The following is a 20,564-nucleotide window of genomic DNA, read 5'->3' as shown; positions in this document are numbered from 1 at the left end:
TAGGCTATTGCGCCGACCTATAGTACCACTTTTAACAAGATATAAAATTGATCTCTGATGTCCCTAGAGTGTGTATGTGAAGTTTTAGCTTAAAATACAATTTTTTAACTCTTTGAAACTGCGCATTTTATGCTTTAATCCAATTTGTGTTATTTTGGTGACTGTCGCTTTAAATTCAAATGAGATTGTGCTCTTTTCAAACGAGAGACAGAGCTAAAAACAGCTCTGTGTCAGCATAGTGGCAGATTCAAAACTGTAATGACAGATGGCTGCTTCTCACTCAGGGCTGTCTATGCTAGCAAGGAAGAGATCGTCACTAATGGGCGGGGCTTTCCATCTTTGATTATGCGTACAAAGGGAGAATGTCAATCAAAGAGTTTCTGCAGACTATTATGAAGTGCGATTTCTAAAAAGTAGAATTAATACATTTGAACCATTTATAAGCTGATCATATTCACACACTGTTGTCGAACTATTTTATTTAAACCCCTGATAAAAGCTAATTTTTTATATTTTATTTTTATTTTTTTGCATAATAGGCCCTCTTTAAGCAATAGATTACTCGAAAATTAAAATTTCTGGTCATTTACTCTTGCTCAGGCCGTCCAGGATGCCATTTTTGTGTTAGTTTAACAATACATTTTATTTTAAATGTATAAATTGGGGTTGTTGGTGATTCAGAAATGCAAATCAATGACTCCAATAACTTTTAAAAGTAAAAAAAAAAGGACAGAACAAATTGAATACCTGCGGCTTAGAATACATTGAAGTTTTATAAAGAAAAATGATTCATCTATGCAAGTTACTGAATATTATTTATTGCTGTCTATATTTTATTTATGAGATCTAAAATAAGTCTCTGATGTCCCTAGAGTGTGTACGGGAAGTTTCAGCTCAAAATATCACACTTTTTTTTTATAACTGCCCCTTTTAGGCTTTAATCCAAATTGTGCCATTTGGTGGCTGTTGCTTTAAATTCAAATGAGATGCTCTTTTCAAAAGAGGGTGGAGCTAAAAGCACGTGTCAGCATAGTTGCATATTCAAAACTAATGGCAGAGGACTGCTGAGGGAGAGATAGTCACTAATGGGCAAGGCATTTCCCCTTCGATGACATGTACAAAGGGAGAATGTCAATCAAAGTGTTTCTGCAGGCTGTTATTATGACGTGCGATTATTAAAAGTAAAATTAATATATTTTAACCATTTAGAGGCTGGCTATATTCAAACATCATTGCTGAACAATTATGTTTTACGATTTGTGCATAATAGGCCCCTTTAAGCTATTGATTACTCAAAAATTACAATTTGCTTGTCATTTACTCTCGCTCAAGCTGTGGCTGATTAAAAAAAAAAAAAAAAAAAAAAAAATATATATATATATATATATATATATATATATATATATACACACACACACACACACACACACACACACACACACACACACACACACACATATATATATATATATATATATATATATATATATATATATATATATATATATATATATATATATATACACATACATACATTGGCAGGTGTGTTAGATTGTTAGATTTCGCCCCAGTCTGACCTACAAAAAAACGGAAAAAAAAAAACTTTTTCTCTTCATTCCACCACGTTCACAAACCTCCTCTAAAGCCATAATAAAAGCAGCACCTTGTGACTCAATCCTCCAGACCGGAGCAGGCAGCAGCTGGGGATGTTTAAAGAATAATATGGCCACTGGTGAGCTTATGATGGCTCTCCACAGAAGTTACTAACTTTTTTCCCCCTCAAACAACAGCTTGAGTCGTTCATAGCCTGTGTTTCGGCCCTTATAAGCACAGGGAACCTCGAGGGAGCCAAAGCCAGAGAGGGTGGAGTCGCTTTTTCGACCGCTCGTAAATAGTTCAAGCTGTGTATGAAAAAAACTGAGGGAAAGAAAGAGAGAAACCGATGCGGCATTAAAGTTTAACATTACTCAGCAGCCTGACATGAAGAATATTTATTCACAATGAAAGTTCATTGAGAGAATGAACAGAAGACACTTCATGTAAATATACACTGTAAAAAATGCAGGATTCCATACAATTCATTCATGCTGTCCCAAAACAAATCGATTATGTTAATCAGTTAAATTAATAATTTTTACAAATTTAGGTGTAAAACCCCCAACAATGTAAGAATGGTGTTTCAATTAATTTTAAAAAGTAGTTTGAACAAGCTGCAAAAGTCAATCGGCAGTTGATTGATCATTTAAAGAATTACGATCATTAGAGGTTTTATGTTTACATAATATGTTTGCATATTATCAGGCAAACTTTGTAAACTGTAAAAAAAATCTTGCTTCCTTTTTGACTGAAATATTAAGTTAAATTTATTTAACTGTAGATAAATTCTATTTGTGTAACTATTTGTATAACTCCATAATTCAGAAAGCATTAAAAATATAAAATAGCAATTCAGAAAAAAATGTGTATTAACAGTTTTTGAAGAAACTAAAATTGTTGCATATAATCAGACAAACCTGTATTAAAACTCTTGCTTCCTTTTTTTTTATCAACTTAACTTTTTCAGTCATCTTAACATCAGACTAAATGAAATATTAAGTTACATTTATTTTAAAAATCTGAGCAATAGATTGTCTATTTTTGTAACTATTTGTATAACTTCATAATTCAGAAAGTATAAAAATATATATTAACAAATCAGAAAAAGCTTATATTAACTATTTTTGAAGAAAATACAATTTTGCATATAATTAGACAAACTTTGTATACTGTAAAATAAAATAATTTGCTCCATTAGTTGAATCAACCTAACTTTTCTAGTCAACACAACTGTTGGAGGTTCATTCCGCTGTGGCAACTCCCGATTAATAAAGGAATTGAGCCGAAGGAAAATTAATTAATGATTAAACTTAACTTTTTTGGTCATCGCAACTTAACATCAAACTGATTGCATTATTAAGTTACATTTATTTAAAAAAAAATCATTTTTCTTCACAAAAAAAGATTGTTTATTTGTGTAACTATTTGCATAACTCCATAATTCAGAAAGTATAAAAATATTTATTAGCAATTCAGAAAAAAAGTATATTAACTTTTTTTTTTTTTTTCAGAAAAAGATGTTGAATATTATCAGGCAAACTACACTATAAAAAATTGACTCAACTCCAAACTGTTAGGCAATCTGCTGTTGAGCATTTGTTTTATTTTATTTGTATTTTTTTATATAGTTGACTCAACTTTCAACCCAAGTACTGCACTTGACTGGATTTAAGTTAAGTAAACTCAAATGTCCTGAAGCTGGTTGCCTTCAAAGTTTAAGTTGAGTCAACTGTTTTTTTATTGTATGTACTAGGTAAAAAAAAACTTATTCCCTACTTTTTTAGTTAAATCAACTTTTCTATTCATCTGAACTTAGCATCAAAGTGACTGACTGAAAATATTAAGTTTAACTTTAAATTATTAAGTTGAACAAAATAACTAGGTGAAGTAAGTTGAAGTTACAAAACACTTGTTGTCATGTTTTGTCATCATTTTTACAGGTCTGTTCTATGTAACAATATGTTTATGAATAAATCTGTCAAGTTTGAGGTTTAAAGGTGCTTCTGTGCAGTTGAAAATAATCATTTTGAGAAATTAAAAAATGTAAAAAAGTGTTTACATGCAGAAAATTGCATTTTGGATGTTTTCTTTTCTTTAGAATGAAAAATAAAATGACACAGTGGCTTAGTGGTTAGCACTGTCACCTCACAGCAAGAAGGTTACTGGTTTGAGTCCTCGCTCAATTTCTGTGTAGAGTTTGCATGTTCTCCTTATGTTGGTGTGGGATTCCTCCAAGTTAAAATGACGTAAAACATTTGTTGTCATGACTTTTTCCTATGTAATTTTTACAGTGTAGACACATATGCTCTGTTAAAAACTTTAGAATACATTTATGAATAAATCCATGACATTTGGTCTATGTAAGTGCTGCTGCGCAGGAATGTTTTTAAAAGTGTATACATGCGGAAATGTCTAAAAGAAACCTTTAGAAGTGCATTTAGGATGTTTTTTTTTCATTAGAATGAATTTAATTTAATGTAATGGCAAAAAATAAAGGTAAAAAAAAATCTTAAAATGAAATAACGGGGTGTCTAACCTTAAAGGAATTAGATTAGATGTTGAGGCCGATGAAATTGCTCTGAGAAGCTGACTTGGCTCTTTCTCAGCAGACATCATAATTAAAACGAGGTAGATGGGGAGGAAAATCTGCTCCAGTGTCTGGTGTGTGTTCGCGTTCCAGCACTCAGCTGGAGAATATAAATGCGATCGCATCCATTTCTCCGGACAGATTGAGGGAGCTGGGCTTTATCCTGTGGGAGCTGGATTATTTGTGTCCGAACATGTCCTGATATACCTCTCAAAACCCTGGTGCGATCGCTGCCCATCAAACTGTTTGGAAACAGAAATACATCTGGAGATTGAGTTCGACTTCTTGCCTGGTAGCTGTGGAATCGTTTGTTGGTAGAGGGATAGTTCGGCCAAAAATGAACACGTTTCCTTCTATTTAAACAACAAAAAATATGTTTTAAAGAATGTTGGTTGATGGCACCCATTGACTTTCATAGTAGGAAAAAATACTATGGAAGTCAATGGGTGTCCGCTATCAGCATTCTTCAAAATATCTTCTTTTGCGTTCAACAGAAGAACGAAACTCAAATAGATTTTTAACCATTGAATGGTGAGTAAATGATGATGTCATACTCGCCACATCTTTACAGTGTTATTTATGCTTACAATATGAAAGTTTTTACGTACTTAGTCTGATTATATACAACATTTTCAAGTACAAAATCCTGCACCTGGTATTTCATTTTAATGATAAATATGGAATAAGTTGCCACTATCAATTAGAATGGCAAAGACTCTATTTTTAAATAGTTTTGATGTTGTAAGCTTGTGTTAGTTTTAAAGTTGTTTATTTGTATTCCAAGTTAACATATCTTTAAGTTTTTATGAATGTCTTTTTCCCCTTTTTTATTTATTGGTGTTTAAAAATACTATACATAGCAGAACATAATGAATGCAGACTAAAGAAATACAGATTGTCTTAGCTTAAACCCACTCTTAATTTCCTATCCGCTTGTTAAGTGTGACACGTGAAGCGGCTTCCGGGTCCAAGCGCTCTATTCAACTGTATGGGAGACTCGTGAAATTGTAATTATAAATGTTTACAAAGAGATTTAATACTTTCAAAAATCACGCTCACAATATATATGTCCATGCCTAATATCCAATGGCCAGAAAGTGATTCATTTTTTTATAAATTGTTAAGATTTTGGTATTTTTTGATGCATTAAGCCCAGAGATTGTTGTGTACACTATGACTTTATATAAAATTAACTTTAATGTGTGATATGAATAAAAAGTGATCATAAATAAATGATTTCTCAACTCAAATGAGTGGCGGCTTGGACTTGGAAACAGTATTAGATACGTCACCAACATGTCACCACTTAACAAGCGGATAAAGCTATGCATTCACTGGCCACTTTATTAGGTACACCTTAATAGGTACATTTTACTAGTACCGGATTGGACCCCTTTTGCCTTCTGAACTGCCTTAATTGACATGATACCATCACACAGTTGCTGCAGATTTGTCAGTTGCACATTCATGATGCGAATCTCCTGTTCCACCACATCCCAAAGGGGCTCTATTGAATTGAGCTCTGGTGACTGTTGAGGCCATTTGAGTACAGTGAACTCATTGTCATGTTCAAGACACCAAATTGAGATGATTGTGCTTTATGACATGGTGCGTTATCCTGCTGGAGGAAGCCATCAGATGATGGGGACACTGTGGTCATGGTCAGCTGCAATACTCAGGTTGGCTGTGGCATTGACACGATGCTCAGTTGGTACTTATTGGCCCATCACCAGCCTGAACTGTTGATACAACGAAGGATGAATCCAAGCTTTCATGTTGTTGATGCCAAATTCTAACCCTACCATCCAAATGTGGCAGCAGAAATCAAGACTCATCAAACCAGGCAACATATTTTCCAATCTTCTTATGTCCATTTTTGGTGAGTCTGTGTGAATTGTAGCCTCATTTTCCTGTTCTTAGCTGACAGGAGTGGCACCCGGTGTGGTCTTCTGCTGCTGTAGCCCATCTGCCTCAAGGTTGGACGTGTTGTGCGTTCAGAGATGGCCTTCTGCATACCTCTGTTGTAAAAAGTGGTTATTTGAGTTACTGTTGCCTTTCTATCAGCTCAATCCAGTCAGACCATTCTCCTCTGACATCAACAAGGCATTTGCGCCCACAGAACTGCAGCTCACTGGATATTTTCTCTTTTTCAGACCATTCTCTGTAAACCCTAGAAATGGTTGTGCATGAAAATCAAAGTAGATCAGCAGTTTTCTAAAATACTCAGACCAGCCTGTCTGGCACCAACAACCATGCCACATTCAAAGTCAACAACTACCTAATAAAGTGGCCGGGGAGTGTACATGATGCATACAATGCAGAATAATTGAGATGTTATAAATGACCCAACATGAATCCCATAACATCTTCCAAGTATCCCATCAAAAAAAGTGCTATTAAATTTAGAACATTCTAACGTAATATAAGATTAAAGAACACAGCTAAACAAATCTCTTAGTGGCATTTTAAAGTGTTGATATTTTAAGTTTACATTAGTTGTAATGATATTTATTATTATTATTATCCTGTGTTGTTGTTATTTTATGCTTCTTATATGAATTTTACTTTAGAAAACTTAACTTTTAACTTAACGTAATTTTTAAATAAATAAAAACATATATCCTTTTTAATTCCTATATCTAGTAATCAATATCTATTAATCCTACTCGTTATCACTAGCAACCAGTTACCAACATTCTTCAAAGTATCTTCTTTTGTGTCCAACATAAGAAAGAAACACTGACAGGCTTTGGAACAAGTGCCTAAATGATAAACGACGGCAGACTTTTGATGTTTGAATGATTTGTCCCTTTAATAAACCAAACCCACAGCTCTGATAATAAGCAGCTCTGTTTGTTGATGGAGATTATATGACGTTCCCGAGATCCTCCTCCATCCATATGGCCTTCAGATTGACTGCAAACATCACAACAAACAGACTTGTGAGTGTTTGTATTCGCTCATAAACATTGTGTCAGGATGAAACGCTAAACAGTTTGTGTGCGGATCTGCTCGCTGTTAGGCTTTCAGAGTTTTAGAGGCTGCCGGTTATCATTTCATACATGTACAGCGAGTGTGTTCCTCCATGAACGGGGGAGTGTGTGTGGACGGGATTTAGCTGGAGTCGCTGGGAAAAGCTATAATTTCTTCAACACACCCTGAGGCTTAAAGTGTGCCTGGATTACTGTTTGTATGTGCCTGCAGTTAATCAAAGGAATATATTTCATATCGAGAACTAAAAAATAGTAATTGTGCAATTTGGTGGAGAAGCAGTGTAATGTTTTATGCTTCACATAAAAGTGTTTGAATGAAGATTTTTGGCATTTTTAAAGCTTGAAATATTTGACTGTCATCAAAAATAAAATCTTGTAATAAAATAGATTTATTACATTACATTATTTCCCATTATTATATTATATTATATTATATTATATTATATTATATTATATTATATTATATTATATTATATTATATTACATTATATTATATTATATTAGATTATATTATATTATATTAATTTATATTAATTTATATTGTATTAATTTATATTTTATTGATTCATATTTTATATCATATTAATAATGTATTTATTATATTATATTTTGTTATGTTATATTAAGTTATATATTATTTTACATCACGTTATTTTATATTAATTTATATTATAAAATTTTTAATTCTATTATATTAATGTATTATATTATATATATATATATATATATATATATATATATATATATATATATATATATATATTTTATTTATATTATATTATATCAGATTTAATTATATAAAAATATTTTTCTAATTTTAAAGAACAGTAAAATAATAGCTTGAACATTGTAGTTTGTGGTTAATTATTAAAAATTACATAAGCTTTTTTAAATGAAATATTATATAAGATTTGATTTTTTTTATAAGATTTGATTTTTTTATTTATTTGATTATTTAAATGAAATATATTTGCTTTATAACATTTTATCACTTTATGTTAATTTTTTATAAAAAATACAATTAGAAACAAAAAAGATGCCACTGAAATGATGTTGACAATCAGAATTATTGAAATGAAATTAAAACTCAACTATTATTTCAATTATTTATTATTATTATACTTTTATTATATAAAAAAGGCTTTTTAAACTTTTTAAACTCAATTTTTAACTCCATTTAAATTATACAGATAAAAAAATAAATAAACAAAAAACAATCCAATAAAATAACCATGTTTTATTGATGGTAACATTTTATTGACGCATTTACACTAAAATATATGTATTTTGTTATATTATTGTTAGTTATTTTATTATATTAACTATATTAAACTTATTTTTATAAAGTCTTATTTGTTAAAATGTTTTCATGTTAAATATTTTACCATTAGGATATAAAGAAACTAGCTCTTTTTCTCAAAATGCTTTAATAATTAATTTGTATAAAATATTTTTGTATAATTGTTGGATTAATGGCATTTATTTAGGCTATTTCATTGTCATATATACACACTCACCGGCCACTTTATTTGGTACAACTTACTAGTACCGGTATGGACCTCTTTTGCCTTCAAAACTGCCTTAATACCTCGTGTCATAGATTCAACAAGGTACTGGAAATACTCCTCATAGATTTTGGTAAATATTGACATGATAGCATCACACATTTGCGGCAGAATTGTCGGCTGCACATCCATGATGTGAATCTCCCGTTCCATCACACTCTATAAGTGCTCTATTGGATTGAGATCTGGTGACTGTGGAGGCCATTTGCGTACAGTGAACTCATTGTCATGTTCAATAAACCAGTCTGAAATGATTCACGCTTTATGACATGGCACGTTGTTCTGCTGGAAGTAGCCATCAGAAGATCGGTACACTGTGGTCATAATGGGATGGACATTGACAGCAACAATATACTCAGGTAGGCTCAATGCTCAGTCGGTACTAAATGGACCCAAAGTGTGCCAAGAAAATATCCCCCACACATTACACCACCACCAGCCTGAACCATTGATACAAGGTAGGATGGATCCATGCTTTAATGTTGTTGATGCCCGAACTTATTCATCCAGAAATATAGTGGAGTCAACATGTTATTTTTTCCACCACATCTCATCTCTCATTGGCATATGAATAGGCGATTACATATAACTGGTTTAGCCACAAAAAGCATCATTTTATCTCTGGGTTGTGTTGTGGTGATTGTGTAGAGTGGTTTTCAGAGTGCTGGTCTACCTGCTATATAATGTGGTGTGGAGAATACAGGAGGATGCTGGGTAATTGCTCCATATCTCCCCTCGCAATGGCTTGTTTGTTTTGGCAGAAGAAAAGAGACGGCAAGCCGCTTTTCTCAAGCTGTACGGAAATCACCCATGAGTCTTTAGTGCTTCCTGTCCCTGCTACTCCAGTCAGTCGGGACATCGCTTTTTTGACTGCCTTAGTCAAAATACTGTGACCATAAAGAAAGAGCTTGTTTTTTTAGCAGTGTTTTAATTGGCTATGACATTATTAGCTCATACTTAGCCATGGTAAACGGTGTGTCCACAGTTATTACTTTAAAAGGTCTGTTTTAGTAGGAATAATTAGATATTTAAGTTAAAGACCACACAAATGTGCAGTGTGAGATGTAACACACACTACTGTCAGATACACACTACAGATACCAGATAGAAGATTGTGTAACTTTTTGGCTGGTAGTCTCCCTTGCAATCAGACAGATCAGCTTAGAGATGGTTTTAGAAATGATTGATTTATTAAACCATATACAATATATATTTTATATCACCCATTTTCTGTTTCACCCATTATCAATTGTTTAACAAACGATCAGTCTTTTATTGGTCATAAATTACTGTAAAAAAAACAAAATTTCAGGGAATTATTGTTAGACATATTTTATTGGATCTATTTTATTTTATTAAGTCCTATTAGAATCTTATCATCATTTTAAACATTTAAACATTAGGAAATAAACATACAAGAAACAAACTTAAACACAACATAACCTAAACAACTTTTCTAAACGTAACATTTTTTAATTAAATATTTTGATATAATTGATATAATAATGAAACTTTAGTTAATCTTTTTTTAATTTCAGAGTCAATTTTTTAATGCGTTTTGAATGCAAGTAGTTCATTATACTCATTATACATTATACAGTTTCATCAAATCACAGGTGTCAAATTCCAGGAGGGCCGCAGCTCTGCACTGTTTAGTTCCAACCCTGCTTCAATACACTTACCTGCAGGTTTCAAACCAGCCTGAAGAACTTAGTTTGATCAGGTATGTTTAATTAGGGTTGGAACTAAACTGTGCAGAGCTGTGACCCTCCAGGAATTTAATACTTGTGAGCTAAATACTATCAACATATGCTAACAATATATTTTGAATTGTTAAATGAAAATTTCAGATTCTCTGCCTCATACTATTAATATTTATATATGTAAAAATAAACTCATGCAATTAGAAATTTACTGGCTTCAACATTTATCATTTCATGGGGGGTTTTATTTTAATTTATTTTATATTTTTTGTGTTTGTTCTCATTAAATTGTTTTGTTTAATTTTATTTATTTTTATTAATTACATTAAATTTGATTAGATTTTTTTATTTTGTTGTTTTTATTTTAGATTTGTTTTTATTATTTAGTTTTTATTTTATTAGAATTTTAAATTTAATTTTGTTTTTCTTTTATTTAGATTAGTTTTTATTTAATTATTTTTTTGTTTTGTTTTTCAATTTTATTTAATTTTCATGTAGTTTTTTTTATTTAGTTTCTTTCATTTTATTTAGTTTGTATTTTATTTGTTTTTATTTTGTGATCATTATTTTTTTTCCATTTTTATTGGTCATTTTACTTAGTTTTGATTTTATTTTCATTATATTTTCAGCATAATCCCTTTATTAATCTGGGGTCGCCACAGCGGAATAAACCGACAACTTATCCAGCATATGTTTTACACAGCTTATGCCTTTCCAGCTGCAAACCCTCACTGAAAATTATCCATACACTCTCGTTCACACACATACAGTACGGACAATTTTAGCTTGCCCAATTTACCTATACCGCATATCTTTGGACTTTAGGTGGAACCCGGAGTACCCGGAGGAAACCCACGTGAACACGAGGAAAACATGCAAACTCCACACAGAAATGTGACTCAGCCAAGGTTTGAACCAGCAGCCTTCCTGCTGTGAGGCGATCGTGCTACCCACTGTGCCACCGTGACGCCCCTTGACTTTATTTATTTTATTTATTTATTGATTTGATTTAGTTTTTGTATTTTTAAATTTTTTTTAAAAACATTTTATTATTATTATTATTATTATGATAATTTTTTTTTTTTTGGCAAATTCACTCCTTTACGTTGCCGTCAACTCAAAACAGTATTTTTCGGTCCAAACTGTGTGAAACACCGCATAGCATTGATGTCTCTGGACTGCAGTAATAATCCACCGGTCTGCTCTGGCAGGAATTCTCTGCCTCCTGTTGTACTTTTAACAAGCGACTGTTTAAACCAGTAGCCTGACAGCAGCATTTCCAGCCACCACAGATATTTAGCAGCAAACGCAACGGCAAATAAAAATAAATCCGGGCTGCTATTTTGCCTTGCACCTGTGCTGTTCACATGCCGAAGGCTTCTACCGTCTCAACCAGATAATCTGACCGCTGGGAAATAAACCCAAGATTGTCAGGATATCTTTTTTTATGGCACACCTATGCTGAGCTTGAGTGTGTGTATTTGATATGTGCTTGTTACATGCAGGAATGGATGTATGTGATAATGTAGAATTTTTAATCGGATGTTTTTCTGTTGGTTTATGGTCTATAGTGGGTTTAGATGGTAAGATGTGAAGGTAAATGTAGTAAATCAGTTGAATGGCCCATCACACCGCTGACCTTTCGTCCCCTCGACCTTGTGTTTGCTGTACTGATCACAAAAGCAGGAAGTCATCCCTATATATACTAAATGCTCTCTGCTGGTTTTAAAAATAGTTGGTGAGTGAAACAAAAGGGATTTTTTCCAGTATAACAAATTTAAGCCATTGTGTTTAATTAGGTCGTTTCCAGGAATATGACAGATTTTTTTTTGTGTACCAAAAACAAAAACTATATATGTGAGGAAAAAAAATCTTAATAGCATTTATGGCAGACAGTGTAAAGTTGATCCTTTTAGATTGGCTGCTAATTCTATAAAACCATAAGCTGTTTTTTTATTTTATTTGTTTTTATTTATTTATTTATTTATTTTATTTGCTTGTATTTTGTTTTGTTTTGTTTTATTTTGTTTTATTTTATTAAGTTTTATTATCATTTATTTTTCAGTTTTTGTGTTTGTTTTTTTATTTAGTTTAGTTTTAATTTTATTTGTTTTAATTTTATTAGTTTTATTTTTTTGTTTTTATCTCATTTTATTTTGGTTTTATTTTATTTATTTTATTTAAATTTTTTATTTTAATTAATTTTATTTTATTGCCTGCTAACCTAATTAAACCAAAAGCTGTTTTATTTTTTTATGTACATAAAAACATATAATGTTAAATTTTAAAACTGCAAACGCTTAAATGTGTTAATTAAAAAAAGCATACTTTTATTTGTATTATACTGTTATTTTTAGTTTTTTATTTTAAAAATGTGTCATTTTTATACACTTTTTGTACAAGTTCTTCAAAAATCAACAATAACAATAATGTATATTTTTCTATCAATTTTTAAAACATTTTAAATTATTTTTTTATTTAAACCTTTTAGTATTTTGCAAGATAAATAATAAAAAAATTATTTGTGTAATAATCATTCAGCACCACTAATATAACATCTTTTAATGTGATATAATACATTAATTCATTCATTTTTCTCCAGCTTAGTCCCTTAATTTTTAGGGGTCGTCACAGTGGAATGAACCTACAACTTGATATAATACCACATAAAAAACAAAAACAATTTACCATCAATCTTGGATCAGCTGTTGAGCAAGCGGAAAGGATTCTGCTCAGACAGGATCTTACATGACACCATGGTTGTTCATCACATTTGAAATGGAAGGTCAGCTCCAGCCCATTGCATTGTGGGATACAGTATGTTCATATCTTCTCTATTGTATTATTAGCATTTTCTTTACCAAATTCACTTCACTACATACACACCGCACATATGCATTCATAATTATGTTCATATCTATCTGCATACCTCTGATTATTAATAGCAATATGTTCATGCATTCATCTATTGTAGATCTCTGTTCATCGTTAATACAACCTGTATATAATGTTCATAGTACATCCATCTGTAAATATCACCATAGTTTTTCTTTCATTTAACTTTCTAAGTTATGCCTACATCCCGCACTTCCTGCTTTTGCACTCCTGGTTAGACCTAAACTGCATTTTGTTGCCTTATACATGTGTAATGACAAGTAAGTTGATTCTAATCATTTAATAAAATCTAATATAGTAGTAGTACATCCTGTTTTTTAATGCACGCATCAAGTACATGTGCATAGTACGAGTAGCATGCTAGCGCACTACAACAAATGCACTTTTATTATTATTATTTTTTCTCAAATGAAGAAACGGATCCTATTACACACGCCGCCCGTGATGCAGAGTGATCATGTTTATGTTTTATAAAGATAAATAGGCCAGGGTGAAAAATTCTCATTCTGCAGGCTCTCCTAGACGTATGATACATGATTGAATCCGGCAGATTAGTGTCCCTGTCGCAGTGTTCAAATTGATTAATGCCTTTTAAAAAGCGTCAAATCCCTGTGCTTCGGCTCTAGCCTGCGCCACGGCTCGCACAATAACCCAGCTTTTCTTTCCGAGCACCATCAACTGAGTCATTCTAATCCTCATAATCATGCATGAGCTGCAAGTATTTTAATTTCTTCTTCATCATCACCTGCCTTCATTTTTTTCCCGCTTTTACATTTTCGCAATGTTAGCATCTTTGACTGGAGCTGAACTCCTCTAACAAGTCAGAGCTGACCACTCCATCGGCCATTTTGTGGCTCATTTTGGCTCTATTCAAATCCGAGAGTGTGATCAGGCTGGAAATTGGAGCTAATTTAGCAGCGTAAATCAGCAGAGAAGAGCGCAGCGCGGGCGTGGAAATGGCCGGGAGGCTGATTTACGAGCAGCTCGGCCCTCAGCCACGTTTGATCATGGATAAATCTGTTTGCCGTAAATCCGCTGTCACCGAACGAGGTGGGGAGAGGAATGAGGCGTTTTTTTTTTCCCGACCTTCGGTGCATTACAAGTGCTTGATAATAACAACGCTTCTTGATCAGCTCTCGTCCTCAACATTAAGAACTGTCAGATTCTTCGTTAAAGAAATTGGCCACTCAAAAATGGCAATTGCTGTTAATTTACTCACCCTCATGACCATTTAAGATGTAGGGAGGTCTGACATTGTGGTTGTTGGTGATTTATAAAGTGCAAATGAATGGCTATGGGTACTTTGAGAGTCCAAAAAACTAAACACATTTTCGTAGGTACTGATGATATATTGTAGGGGTGTCACGATTTAGATTTTTAATCAAAATCGATCGAAATTTATGCTCAATTTCTATTATCGAATCAAAAAATAGAATCGTCGATGCTGCCACGCCCCCATGTCACGTCAGCTTGGCTTGCCAAGCGGGAAAAAACAGGCTTGTTGAAGTGCTTGTTAAACTGCAGAAGCAGGAGACCCGTCGACAGAACTTAAACCCTCTCCTCTTTCAATGAAGTCGCCGGTGTGTAAGCATTTTGGATTTCCAGTGAGTTATGTTGACAATGTTCGTGTTGTCGACAAAAAAAAACAGTTTTGCAAGCTCTGCTATGTACGTATTACGTACGGTTCGTCCGATAGACAACACCGGCATCGCGATCCTCCGCCCGCCCCCGTTGCAAATCCGCTCGCGAAAAGTACATACTCAGGCCCTGTTTACACTGTCTTTGTTTTTAAATGGCATTTTAGAACGACAACGATTTGACATCCACAGTGGCGTGTAGCATTTCTGAGCAGCGCCTCCTTCCTCTCTACCTCTGAAAATGCACATCACGTGACCACACAGACACAGACGCACACACAGCAGGTCCAGGCAGTCAGAGGACTACTTCAATCTTTCACTCACTTGTACTAAGTCATTTTAGCAAACACCTCAGATACTGTTGGCTGGTTCCTGTTGGCTGTGCGTCTTTTTAACCAACGTCATTATAACTACACAAATCACTGCCTTTTCACGAGTCCCGCAGAAAAAAGTGATTGACAGGTGGTAATTATGTATGTATCTTGCCTTTATTCATTCACTGTATGATTTGTTTATGGGTAAAACAATGACCATGCAGGTCAGGTAGTTTAAACGGTAGGCTACAAATAATTAATTGGTCATTAATTAATTAATTATTCATAATCGAAAATCAAATCGAATCGTGCCTTTAGAATCGAAAATGTAATCAAATTGAGTATTTGGATGATCGTGACACCTTTAATATATTTAGGTCTTTTGAATCAAAACTGAATCAAAACACTATAACGAGACACTAAAGACTAGGTTTACGAGAAAGATCAATGATGAAATTGACAATAAAATTCAGTCTTCAAATCAACTGAAAAGCAAAATCACAAAACGTAGGTACATTTTGAAATCAACTTTGTCTCTATGAATTAAAACTTCTATTTTAATTGATTTAAATGAAGTAATAAATATGTAAACACTACAAAATGTTTTTCAAAAACTTAACACCGATCACATTTGCACAAATATCCGGAAAGGTCTATGAGCCTGGACTCGAACTCGGGACACCAAAACTGAACTTTATTTATTACACTATTACGAGAAACATATCTCACAAGACAAGAGACTAGTTTCTAGGGAAAGTGACAATATTTGTAAACTTTAAATAAATCATCAATGTTTTCTCAAAAACTGATTGGCAAATGATTGCACATTTGGGATTAGGAATGGACTATGTGCACCAGGCATCCCGAGTTCGAGTCCTCAGTGGTGCTATAATACCTTTTATCCAGCTGACAACTTGTATAGACATCCAAACACTGCAAATCCAATGTATTCATCCAGCATAAAGTAGTTTTTATAGTCGCAGGTTACCAGCCGTAATAATGCATTCATGCAACACCCTATAATTTTGATAGAGTTTAGAAGCAAAAATGTATTCAGTGTTGTGTTCTGCTGCTATTTTAAATATGGTGCTGAAATCAGTTTCTGTTAATCTTGGTGGTCATGGGAACGCAGGGATCCAAATCCCAATGATTTGAGGCCCATTTCAACGTGACGTAAGAGTTTGGTTTTCCCCACTCACAAATTGCTTAACAGGCGCTCAACATGTATTCATATTAATGCCTATAAACATGTCCAAAGAACAGGATTTGTAAAGAGATTGGGTTTAAAAGATCTGTTCCAACTCTCTGTGATCAGCAGCAGCTCTCAAATGAGTTATTCAAGTGTAACCCAAAAGTCCTACTGCACCCATCCCGTTCTGAGCTGGAATCGAACCGACAATTCACTGAATGGGAGTTGGTTGCTCTAGCAAGGAGGCTAAAAACCATGGCCTCTAGCGTCTGTTGCTAGAGCACCTTTTGAGATCAGAGGAGAGAGGTTTACCTGCATAGTACTTTGCTAGCTGGCCTCTGTTACACTCACCCTCCTAAACCTCACTCCCATCCCCGACGAGCCCCACCATGTATTTCACTGGTACTACTGCACCCATCCCGTTTTGAGCTGGGATCGAACTAGCGATTCTTTGTATGTAGGTTTGTTTCTCTAACAAGGAGGCTAAAGACCATGGCCTCTAGTTTCTGATCTAGAGCACCTATTGAGGTCAGAAGAATGAGGTTTACCTGCATATCACTTCGCTAGCTGGCCTCTGTTACACACACCCCCTCTAAATTTCACTCTCCTCCCGGACGAGCCCCCACATGTAACAAGTCAGTACTACTGCACCCATACCATCCTGAACTGGGATCGATTTCTGTCACTGACTGCTGTTTATCTGAAATTATGCAGGGAAAACAGACTCACTTAGGAATGATGAGCAGGGTGAACCAGCTCATTTGCATCTAATGGCACTTTTTACAAATACATTGTACAATAATTAATTTGATGGGTATTTTGAGCTGAAACGTTGACAAACGCATCCCAGAGAGACACCAAAGACTCATCTCACATCATGTAAAAGGGATCAAATAGGAACCCTTCAATGTGTTCTCCTAGATGTTGTATCATTTTGATTTAATCAGTGTGCAATGGAAAATTATACTCCAGATTGTTGTGGACGGTTGGTTAATCAGTGTTTTTTGACACTCTGTGATGATAGTTGTTGACTTGAATTCTGTGAATCCCCAAAGACCACAGTTTCAGCTAAAAAATATTCCTTAATGTTCTACTGAAGTAAATAATTCGCCTACATCTTTGATGGCCCACTGGTGTGTAAATTACCAGCTTATTTTCATTTTTTTTTCAATTTTGGTTGAACTCTTCCTTTAATTAGAGGACTGGTTTGTACCTGGGTAAACAGATGTGTTGCTGTCCTCGGCGGAGCAGCGACAGGATGATTTCTCGACGCCGCTGAGCTCATGTTGACGTGTTTGGAACATCTGAGAGCTTGCTAAATTTGCTGCTATTAAATTTTTGATGCAGCTTTTTAGGCCACCTTAAGCGTGTTCACTTGCATTTAGGAGATCATCAATTCCTAAAAGGCTTTTTTTAAGATCTGAAGTAGGAAGCTGGATGTTTATGAAGATCTGCTGCTGTGAGTCGTTGCAAAAAATTTTTAGTTTTATGGTACAAATAAATCTTTTTTTATATACAGCTATGAAAAAATTAAAACACTGTTGGAAAATCATTGGTTTCTCTGAATTTAGTGGTTTTATTAGTCATGATTGTGTGTTTTAACCTTATCCACGGTTTGCTATTGAGTAATTTTTAGACTTTGTGTTAAAGATTTTTCCCTTTTTTCTAATTAATGCTTATTTTAAGCTTTGAACTGTGCTCAAGAGTGAGATTGATTTCAAGTCTGTCACCTGGCTAAAAATGTCATTGAAATGTCAGTGGATTTATTAGAAAGCGTAGTTTAATTCTGACATTTTGTCTGATTGAGCCCCATAGAGCTGTAAACGTCAGGCTGTGTGGAAGGTGTGTGTATCTGAGACTCTGCTACACTGTAATTGTGTCTGGCATTATAATGATACTGTACAGCATCACAACTGATCGTGAGGTCAACCTTCACTTGTCGACTTTCTAACATGACAGTCTTTGATCGCAGTGTGATTTAGGATGGGTTCGGTGTGCGTAATGGAAAGTTAAGTGAAGAAATGGGGGTCAAGTACCTCTGTTCTGCCTATAAATACAAATTTAGACCTTCATAAAAGAAGCAATGGGTTCATTTTCCTGTGGTATCTACATGACATACTTTACAAGGTGTTAGATGGTTGGATTTGCTTGTTTCGACTACATTGATTTTCACCATGGTGCCAGAATATCATACAGTGGAACTTTATAATTATTATTATTACTAATGTTATTATAAATGATTATTATTTTTATCAGTAATTTGATGTAGGGATGCAATGGTTAACTGATTTCACTATAACCCGCGCTTTAATTCGTTATGTAACTAGCCATGAAAAGGCTTTTCAACACTGAGTGTCTGCATGAAACAACTACTACAATAAAACAAAGTTATGCCACCTGTGCGCTAGTTTAAGGTTTCGAGCTTGTACACTGAGGCTAATACCCATGCACACTGGATTAACTAAGGCTGATGCTATTAACTAAGGGAGGTTCACATATCCCATCTTTCGTGCGTGCAAGTTCGCTATTTCCAATGGAGAGGCGCGGCTTGCACAAGCATATTGACAGCGACGCGACACGCTCGTACTTTACAGGTGCACCTAGTTGGAAGAATGGCAAGAGCGCACTGCGATCTACGTGACAGGAACTAGGTTCATACTCTGTATGGTATATACACATTTCTACTCCAAAGAGAAAAATAAAATACAAAAGCAAAACACTAAATAATTTTGTAATAGTAATATTTTGTAATATAGTTGATCAAAAGTGCCTTTCAGACAGCGGTTCGGCAACTTTTGACTACATTCCTTTTCTTTAAAAGGGAAATACTGATGTTTAGATTCACATTATACAAACACAAGTTTTTTTATTTATTCTTATTTATTTATTTATTTATTCATTCATTGTTCCGTATCATTTTATTTTCAGTGTTGAATTATTACTCGTGTTTAATTGGCAAAAACTTGTTTTCATTTATTTTTAAGACCAAAGAGAAATGGACTATTGTTTGATTTTTATTATTATTTTGTATTGTATTATGCCGGTTACTGAGCAGTAATAAATAACACTTTAAAATAAAAGGAGTTTTCATGTGATTTTTCTAATCTAGTGGTGTTTTAAAATTAATGAATGCATAATAATCATGATAACCATGAAACACTTTTGTACAACCAAAATCTTTCATCGTTGCATGCCCAAAGGTGGCCCTTACCATACCGTACTGTACCAGTCAGTGGAAACGAGCCATTAGATTCTGCATAATAGTGGTGATGATGATTCAGATTAGGGTAAATATTGAAAGAAATATTATTATCATTTTTATTACTATATAAAATGTATTATTGTTATTGTTGTTGTTATTATTATTTTAATGATTTGTATTGTTATTGTTATTTTTAGTAGTATTAGCTTTTTAGTAGTATTAGGAGTAGTTTAGCATTGCTTAAAATAATTAAGTAATAATTTTTGTAATATTTACACTGTGCGTAATTCTAAAAATTAAATTAGGTGAACGTAATAGTTGCAACAGTAATATTTTACATTTTGTAAGTAAAATCAACTTGCTACTTTTAAGGCAATGGGTTTACTCACTTTGAGCAATTGCTTTTTTGACAGTGTATTCATGAACGTAATAAAATACTTGAATTATTGTTATCAATATGTAAACATTTTTTAGCATTTTAGCATAAATTTTCTAAAATTATAAGCACACTAAGAAATTAAATCAAAATTATTTTTTCATAACAGTATCAATTTTAAACTATAAAATAAGCTGTCATTTTCTCTTGGTCTTATGTTTCTTTTTTTTTATTAAGATATTTATTGAGAAACATTTCTAGCTCCTTGTTTTAGTTAATTAATAAAAATACTTTTTTGGTGAATATTTTGTTTAATAAACCGTATAGCCTCCCAAATGTCACTTTCTTTCCATTGTTCATAAATAATACATTTGCTAAGACACACAAAAAAAAAAAGCTAGGTCCTTAATGACATCATCCTTCCTTTTCTGAAAGTGACGTCATCAAGACATTCCTCAGCACAGGAATGAACTTCTATCCTCTGTCAGTGTTGTTTGGCCTTCTGTA

At 33.4% G+C, this 20,564-nt stretch overlaps 1 protein-coding gene across 3 annotated transcripts in view; it reads left to right on the top strand.

Moving 5' to 3' along the window:
* plxna3 (plexin A3) overlaps positions 1-20,564 on the top strand; it is a 350,688-nt gene that overhangs the window by 38,754 nt on the left and 291,370 nt on the right.

Source organism: Danio rerio, chromosome 8 (assembly GCF_049306965.1).
Source record: "Danio rerio strain Tuebingen ecotype United States chromosome 8, GRCz12tu, whole genome shotgun sequence".
Taxonomy (NCBI): domain Eukaryota; kingdom Metazoa; phylum Chordata; class Actinopteri; order Cypriniformes; family Danionidae; genus Danio; species Danio rerio.
This window is presented reverse-complemented; position numbering and strand designations above follow the sequence as displayed.